An 8,794-nucleotide genomic window follows, 5' to 3' on the forward strand; every position below is an offset into this window, starting at 1 on the left:
ACATAAATCAAAAACTGAAGAGGTTAGAGTGGTGATAATTGGTATTTAGAAGATCCTTTACTATTAAAGGAACAAGTATTTTTTGCTTTAATATCACTTTGTGAGGGGGGGGGGGGGAGTGTGGAAGGAAGTTAAAAACGTGAATTATTTTTAAGGGGATACTTATATCTCAAAACTGAAGGTAATAAACGTGAACATTGGTATTTGGAATCTCCTTTAAACATAAAGAAACACGTCTTCTTTTAATTTTTTTAGGGGGGGGGGTAAATAAACTTTACGGTGTTGGGGTGTAAAAGGAGGTGAGACCAATTGATTTTACTGTTCGTAATGTACTTATAAGGAGCCTCCGTTGCTCAGGCGGCAGAGCGCCGGCCTCTCACAGCTGGGTTCCATGTTTCAAATCCCGGTCACTCCATGTGACATTCGTGCTGGACAAAATGGAGGCGGGACAGGTTTTTCTCCGGATACTCCGGCTTTCCCTGTCATCATTCATTCCAGCAACACTGTCCAATATTTCATTTCATTTGTCACTCATCGATCATTGCCCGAGAGGGGAGCTTCGGCAGTCGGCACAATTCCTATTGTCGCCGCTAGATGGGGCTTTATTCATTCCATCCCTGACCCTGTCGAATGACAGAAAACAGGCTGTAGACTTTCGATGTACTTATTCTGATCATTAACCGATCATTTTTAATCTTTCCTGGGTTCTTTTTTAACAGCCATCTTTTCCTTCGGAGAACGTCCTTAGATTAGAGTAGATTCTCCTGGCATATAAATAAAAATTTAAACACATTTGAAATAAACGATAGGAATGAGATTGGCCGTCAAATTGTTCACCTCTATAATAGGTCAATAATACACGGAGGTATGTCATTCCTATCGCCAGAAATTCCGCACACTTGCCTACGCGCAACAATGGTGCTGGTCACATTGTTAGCAATGACAATGGCAGCAGATGTATTTTACCGCCAAGTAGCGGTCTTGCATATTGCTGTGGGGTCCAGAACATATATAATAATAATAATAATAATAATAATAATAATAATAATAATAATAATAATAATAATAATAATAATAATAATAATAATAATAATAATAATAATAATAATAATAATAATAATAGTAATAATAATGTTCTGGACCGTCGTCAAATGTGCGGACCGCGCTGGAAACGGGTCCTGGACGGGCAGGCCCTAATGACTAAGAATACAGTCCGGTCGCGCGTTCAGTACCGCCAAGACACCCAAGACGACACCACGCCTGATCTGAAGGATTTGTTCCATAATAAAAATGCTTTTAGGAAAAGATGGCAAAGATTTAGGGACCCAAGTGACCGGGTGGTATACCTGGAACTAGCCCGGGAAGTACAAAATCGATTGCTGGAAGGAATGATTGAAAAGTGGGAGGAAACTTCCAGTAATCTATTAGAAAACGAGTCAGATCGAGAATTTTGGCTGATTCTCTCAGAAAAAGAGTCAGATCGCGAATTTCGGCGGATTATATATAAAACAATAAGCATTAAAATATAAATTTCATTATAATACCATAGCGAAGCACGGGTATCTTGCTAGTATATATATATATATATATACATATAAATGACATGAGTAAAGGAGTGGAATCAGAGGTAAGGCTTTTTGCAGAGGTAGGTAGGTAGGTCGGTAGGTAGGTCGGTCGGTCGGTCGGTCGGTCGGTTGTGATACAGCATTCAAGAGTGAAATCATAATAAAAGAGGTGGAATCTGTAAGTACCTAGGTGTTAATATAAGAAAAGATCTTCATTGGGGTAATCACAACAGAACTCTGCACATGGTTATGAAGGTATTTAGGGATTGTAGTAAGGATGTCAGCCGATATAGTTGCTATGGACAGTATGGAACACTCATCGATTTTATAATAACAGACCGAGAATGGGGAAGATACGTCATGAATACGAAGATAATCCCCAGTGAATATATGGAAGGTGATCATAGATTATTAATTGTAGAATTAAAACAAGTAAAAATCCCTAAAATTGTATTGAAGAAGAAACCAAAGATCAGGATTTGGGAATTGGAGGAGGAGGATAAAAGTGGCATTCCAACATTGTATAAAAAGGAACTTGACTAACAGGGAAATACGAAGTGGAGAAGAAGAGTGGGACAATTTAGACAGACATTTGTGGAAGCAGCAAAAGGAGACACAGTGGTGGACAGACAAAACAAAAACAGAAATAAAAGAAAGGAACAAGGTGAAGAAAGAAATGGATAAGGGAAAGCAAAAAACGTATCATAGGGATGAGAATAAGATAGAAAGGTTACATGTGGAATACAAAAGATTGAAACTACAAGTAAAGAGGAGTACCAAGGAAGAAAAGGAGAAATGTTGGGGAGAGTTTACCAACAAAATTGAGCAAGATAGTCAAGGAAATCAGAAACTATTATACAGAGTAATAAAATCGAAAAGAATAAATCAAGAAAATATCAAGGCATTAGAGAGAGCAGATGGATCCATAGTACATGGCGAAAAGGGTCTTCAGAAGGTGATGGCAAAGTATTTTGAAAAACTTTATAATGAGGATGACTGCTCGGAGGAAGGAGGAGATAAGAAAATGGAAATAATAGATGGAGAAAAAAAAGAACCTGATAACATGGTTGGAACTTGAAAAGGCAGAGAAAGCAATGACCAAAGGTGAAGCAAGTAGAAAAGACGAATTCAATGCTGATATGATTAAGGCAGCAGGAAGCATTGGACTACAGTGGCTGTACAGAGCCCTCAATGCCATATGGGAGGATGAAAGGATACCTGAAGATTGGCAACAAGGAAGCATTGTACCACTGTTCAAAAAAGGAAATAGGAAGAAATGGGAACATTATAGAGGTATAACTCTGTTATCACATGGGCTAAAAATTATGCAGAAAGTCATAAACAAAAGACTGAGGGATGTAGAAACACAGCTAGGGGAAAAACAATATGGCTTTAGACCGAATTGATCAACAATAGACTTGATATTTACAGTGCGAACGATAATGGAAAAACATCTGGAAAGGAACTTAGAAAATATGTTTGTATTTTTTGATTTGGAAAAAGCTTATGATACAGTTAAGAGAAAACATGTATGGGAATGTTTAGTGAAAAGGAATGTACTAAAATCATTAATTAACAAGTTAAAAATGCTGAATCATGAGAGTAAAAGCAGTATACAAGTGGGGAGTGGTGACTCTGAAACATTTTATACAAAAAGAGGTCTCAAGCAAGGAAGTGCACTGTCACCATTATTGTTTATTATATTGATGGATGAAATCATAAAACATGTGAAACAGAGTCTCAGTAGTGATGAAGTGAATGCTTTAGTATTTGCAGATGATGTGGTAAAAAAAGGTAAGGGTGTATTCTGCCCGAAGGCAGGTCTGAACCTCTGCAGAGGTGTGCCTGAGCCGGAGTGTACATACGGTAGAGTGGCCAGTTTCTTTCTGCTCCTCCATTCCCTTACCCCCACAAACAGCGCGTGGCAACCCATCCAAATCTTGACCACGTCCAATGTTGCTTAATTTCAGAGATCTCACGGGATCTGGTGTTTCAACATGGCTACGGCCGTTGGTGATGATGTGGTCATTTGGGGAAAGGGAGAAAAGGAAGTACAAAGGAGACTGGACATTTGGAATGAAAATCTGAAGGAGTTTTTAATGGTAATTAGTAAAAAGAAATCTGTAGTCATGCACTGTGGAAAAGATTAAAAGAGAACCCAAGTGAACGGAGACGGAGAACGGCTGGGGAATGGAGAACAGTTTACATATGGAAGTAATGAAATCAATTCTGAAACAGACTAAGTAAATGTACAGCATTTTGTCATCAAGTCAGAGAGCTTTTATAGGCTGACAAAGTACCCAAGAGAACGAAATTAACATTATATAAACAGTATTTCATACCAATTGGAACATACGGGCTAGAAACGCTGGTAACTAATGAGAGACAAGATAGTAAGATCCAAGCAGTAGTAATGAAATTTTTAAAAACTTCGGTTAAAAAGACAAGAAGAGATAGAATTCAAAATATTAAAATCAGAGAAGAGCTAAATATAGAATCGTTAGTATAGAACATACAGAAATCAAGACTGAGATGGTTCGGACGTGTAAAAAGAATGTGAAAGGAACAGGTAGCAAGAAGGGAATTGGAAAGAGAAGTTAAGGGAAAGAGACCAGTTGGAAGACCGAGGAGAAGGTGGATGGATCAGATATGAAAGGACATTAGAGAAGCTGGATTGGATGTGGCGAAAGTAATGGAGCAGGAAATGTGGAAGGACAGAAAGGAGTGGAGGAGGCTTGTTAACCACACCCAGGCGACTTGAGTGGGACACTGATGATGATGAGTAAGGCTGTAAAGGAGAGGGCATATAAGTCTCTGGTAAGACTCCAACTAGAGTTTGGTTCTAGAGTATGCAACCCTCACCAGGGTTACTTGATTCAAGAACTGGAAAAAATCCAAAGAAAAGTGGCTCGATTTTTTCTGGGAAAATTTCCAACAAAAGAGTAGCTACAAGTAACAAGAAAGAAGAGTAGCGTTACAAAAACGTTGCAAAATTTGGGCTGGGAAGACTTGGGAGAAAGGAGACGAGCTGCTCAACTAAGTGGTATGTTCTGAGCTGTCAGTGGAGCGATGGCGTGGAATGACGTTAGTAGACGAATAAGTCTGAGTGGTATTTTTTAAAGTAGGAAAGATCACAATATGAAGATAAAGTTGCAATTTAAGAGAACAAATTGGACCGGGCGAATTGGCTGTGTGGTTAGGGGCACGCAGCTGTGAGCTTGCATCCGGGAAACAGTGGGTTTGAACCCCATTGTCGGCAGTCCTGAAGACAGTTCTGCATGGTTTCACACTAGGCAAATGCTGGGGCTATACCTTAATGAAGGCGACAGTCGCTTCCTTTCCATTCCTAGGCCTTTCGTATTCCATAGTCACCATAAGATGTCAGGGCAACGTAAAGCAAATAGTAAATAAGTAAAACAAACAAATTCATTTATAGGAAGGGGAGTGAGGGATTCGACAAATTTACCAAGGGAGATGTCCGAAAAATTTCCAAATTCTTTGGAATCATTTAAGAAAAGGCTAGGAAAACAAGATAGGGAATCTGCCACCTTGGCAACTGTCCGAAATGCAGATCAATGTTATTTGAATGACAAGAGCAACTCTACATGCTGAGTGAGAATACTGAAAATTACGGAAAGGAAATCAGCGTGGAAAAGTGTATGACAATGGTTTTGACTAGAAGGGAATTTTTTTTTAAGGAACAAAAGCTTGAATTTGTGGGGTGCTTCAAATACCTGGGAAGCGAACTGATGTGGAACGAAAGGCTGGGCGTGGAGATCAGTGAAAGAATTCAGAATTCTACCAGAGTGTGAGAAGCCTGCTGCAGAGGAAGGAAGTAAAGAGGATACTTGGACATGAACAAAATCTAGGCCAGTGAAATTAAATATTTAAGAAGTATGATAGGACAGTGTAAGAACTGAGGAAGTCGGAGTGAAAACGCTTTACGACAGAATGGAGAGGGATAAACTTAGAAGATATGGAAATTTTAAGATGAAAGAGGGGAGGATGCGGAAGAGGATACGATGGAGATGCAGACAGAAGGGGGAGGGCAAGAGGGAGACCCAGACTAAGGTGGTTGAAAACCATCAAGAATAGTATAATCAGAAGAATCCTGGACTGGAACACAGTTATGCAGGAACAATGGTGGTCAGACAGAGGAAGATGGAAAGGTACCATAAACATCCGGACCCAGTGAGAGCTGCACGAGAGAAATCTATGATGATGATGATGATGATGATGATGAGTAGTATACTAAGTGAAATGGTATCAAGGTGCAGCAAAGTATTCTGTAAGAAAGAAGTGGGTTCTTGGACAAAGATATCTTTACATCTGTCTGATTTCAGATCAACTTTTCTGCCTGAAAGTGAAAGCTGGGTGGACTCTGGATATCATATTCGTAAGTTAGAAACAGCAGAAATGAAAGTAGTGAGAATGATTGCTGTCAAACTTCTAATGAGGAGATAAAGGCTAAATTAGGAAGAAACTTGATGAAGAAAATGATATAGGAGTTGGGGTCATGTGAGGTAAATGGAGGGGTTTAGGTTACCTAGGAGAATAAACGACTCTGTCTTAGAGGTTAAGAGAAGTAGACAAAGAGTAGGCACAGAGCTAAGAAATGGAGGATTGTGAAAGTGCATAGTTAATTCACAAAGGCTTGCAAACTGAACACTGAACGGCAAAACAGACAAAGAGACAAAAATGGCAGCAAAAAGATGATGGACAGCAAACATTAGTAAAGAGGACAAAAAGTCAGCTTTCACCAAGTGGTAAAGTTGTGTTGATCAAGTGAGGTGTTAATATAAGGAAAGATCACATCACTGCTCTTGTATGGATCACTTCAAATGTATGTGTGTCACCAGTAGAGCATGATTCCAGTGTAAGGGACCCTCACCAGGATTACTTGATTCGACAACTGGAAAATATCCAATGCAAAGCAGCACAATTTTTTCTGGTGATTTCCAACAAAAGAACAGTGTTACAAAAATCTTGTAATATTTGGGCTGGGAAGACTTGGGAGTAAGGAGACGAGCTGATTGACTAAGCAGCCACTATCCAGTATTCAGGAGATAGTGGGTTCAAATCTCAGGAAGGTGAATTATGGATTGGAGTAATTTACCCAGGGAACTATATATTCTATATATATATTCTATATATATATGTATATATAAAATAACTTGTCCTAACTTCCTGACTGACAGATTCATCATCGCCGAGCTAAAACTACTGGACATAAATATGTGAAATTTTGGAGATACATTCATATTACAATGTAGGTGCTCACTAAGAGAGGATTTTTGGATATTCCAGCACTAAGGGGGTGAAAAGGGGGGGGGGGTGAATGTTTAAAATGAGGATATCTATATCTCAAAAACTTAAAAGTTTACAGACATAAAAATTGGTATTTGGAACCTCCTTTGAAAATAAAGAAAAATGTATTTTTGTGTTTCTGGATAATCCGATCAATAGGGGGTGAAGAGGGGTGACAAACGGAGTGAATTAAAAAAAAGGCTATATCTGCAAATTATCTCAGACAGGTAACATATTACAGATTTGAAAATTGGTATTTGGAATTTCCTGTAAAAGTAAAGAAACATAATTTTTTTTTTTTGAAAATCCACTTAAGGGAAATAGAAAAAGGGGGTGAATTATTAAAATTAGCATATCTACAGTGTATCTCAAAAACTTAACATGTTTCAGATGGGAAAATTGGTAATTGGAGTTTCCTTTAAAAATTATTTTGTTTTCAGGAAAAACCCTTAACGGGAGGGGGGGCGGTGTAGGGGGGGTGAAAGAATTGAAAAATAAGTTGAATTATTTGTATGAATATATATATATATATATATATACCAAAAAATCTAAAGATGTTACAAACGTGAAAACTGGTACTTGAAATCTCCTTTAAAAATAAAGAAACATGCATTTTGGGGGGTGAGGAATCAACCTGGTAGGGTGGGGGAAAGAAAATGGAGATGAATTCCTTTTACGAGGATACACATATCTCAAAAACTGAAGATGTTACAGTCGTGATAATCGTATTTGGAAGCTCTTTTAAAGAAACGGGTACTGTTTATTTTTGGAAAATTCACGTAAGTGGGGAGTGTGAAAGGAAGTGAAAAAAATTGAATTCTTTTTCTGGAGAAACTTATATCTCAAACCTGAAGGCTACATACGTGGAAATTCTTATTTGGAATCTCCTTGAAAAATAAAGAACCACACATTTTTTGGGTGGGGTGAAACCAACTTAATGGGTGGGGTTGGAATGAAAAAGGAGTTGAATTATCTTCATGAGGATACTTATATCTCAAAAACTAAAGATGTTACACATGTGAAAATTTGTATTTGGAATCTCCTTTAAAAATAAAGAAACATGCATATTTTGGAGGGGGGGGGGGGAATTCAACTTAACGTCTTAACGGGCTGGGGTGAAAAGGGATTTGAATTCTTTTTATGAGGATACTTATATCTCAAAAACTGAAGATATTAGAGGCATGAACATTTGTGTTTGGAATCTTCTTTCAAAGTAAAGAAACATGTGTTCTTTTGTGTTCAGAAAATCCACTTAAGGGGGTGAATAAATTGAAAAATGATTTGAATTCTTTGAATGAGAATACTGTAATGGTTATAGCATCCGCCATGCCACCTTGCTATGGGTCCGGCTTGTCATCGTATTCGGCCCACCCCCTTACTTCAACCGCGCTAATCACGAGCAGCACTTCAGTGCTGGGCCAGCCCCACTTGCTTCCGCCTGCGGTCCCGTTGCAGAGGAGTATGGAAATGACTCCACGATTAATCTGGAGTCTTCCATTTCGCGAGGTTCCTGGATCCATCGAGCATCCAGACTATTCTAGAAGGGCCAGCGCAGGTACATAAGAGATGAACGACCTGCCTGGAGTCAGTGAGAGTTAGACTGGATTAGTGAGTTAGTGAGTGAGTGAGAGCGAGATCGAGTTCGCCGGTAGCCTGGGCTGGGGATGTCAGCCTGATGGAGTATCTGCCTGTTGGAGCCGAGGACTCGTTCCTGTTTCCCTGACGTCGTGTGTGTGAGTCTCTTGGATCCAGCTGCTGGAGAAGAACCTTGGGTGTTCTGGAGCAGCGCGAAGGGAGCACTGGGTGACGACGTGTGCAGACTGCGAACGGCAGATACTATCCCTAGCTACGAGACTGATGTGTAGGCTGTGGACTGTGACAGCGCTAACGAGTGTGAGTGAGTGCCTGAGTGAATGTAGTGT

Source organism: Anabrus simplex, chromosome 7 (assembly GCF_040414725.1).
Source record: "Anabrus simplex isolate iqAnaSimp1 chromosome 7, ASM4041472v1, whole genome shotgun sequence".
NCBI lineage: Eukaryota > Metazoa > Arthropoda > Insecta > Orthoptera > Tettigoniidae > Anabrus > Anabrus simplex.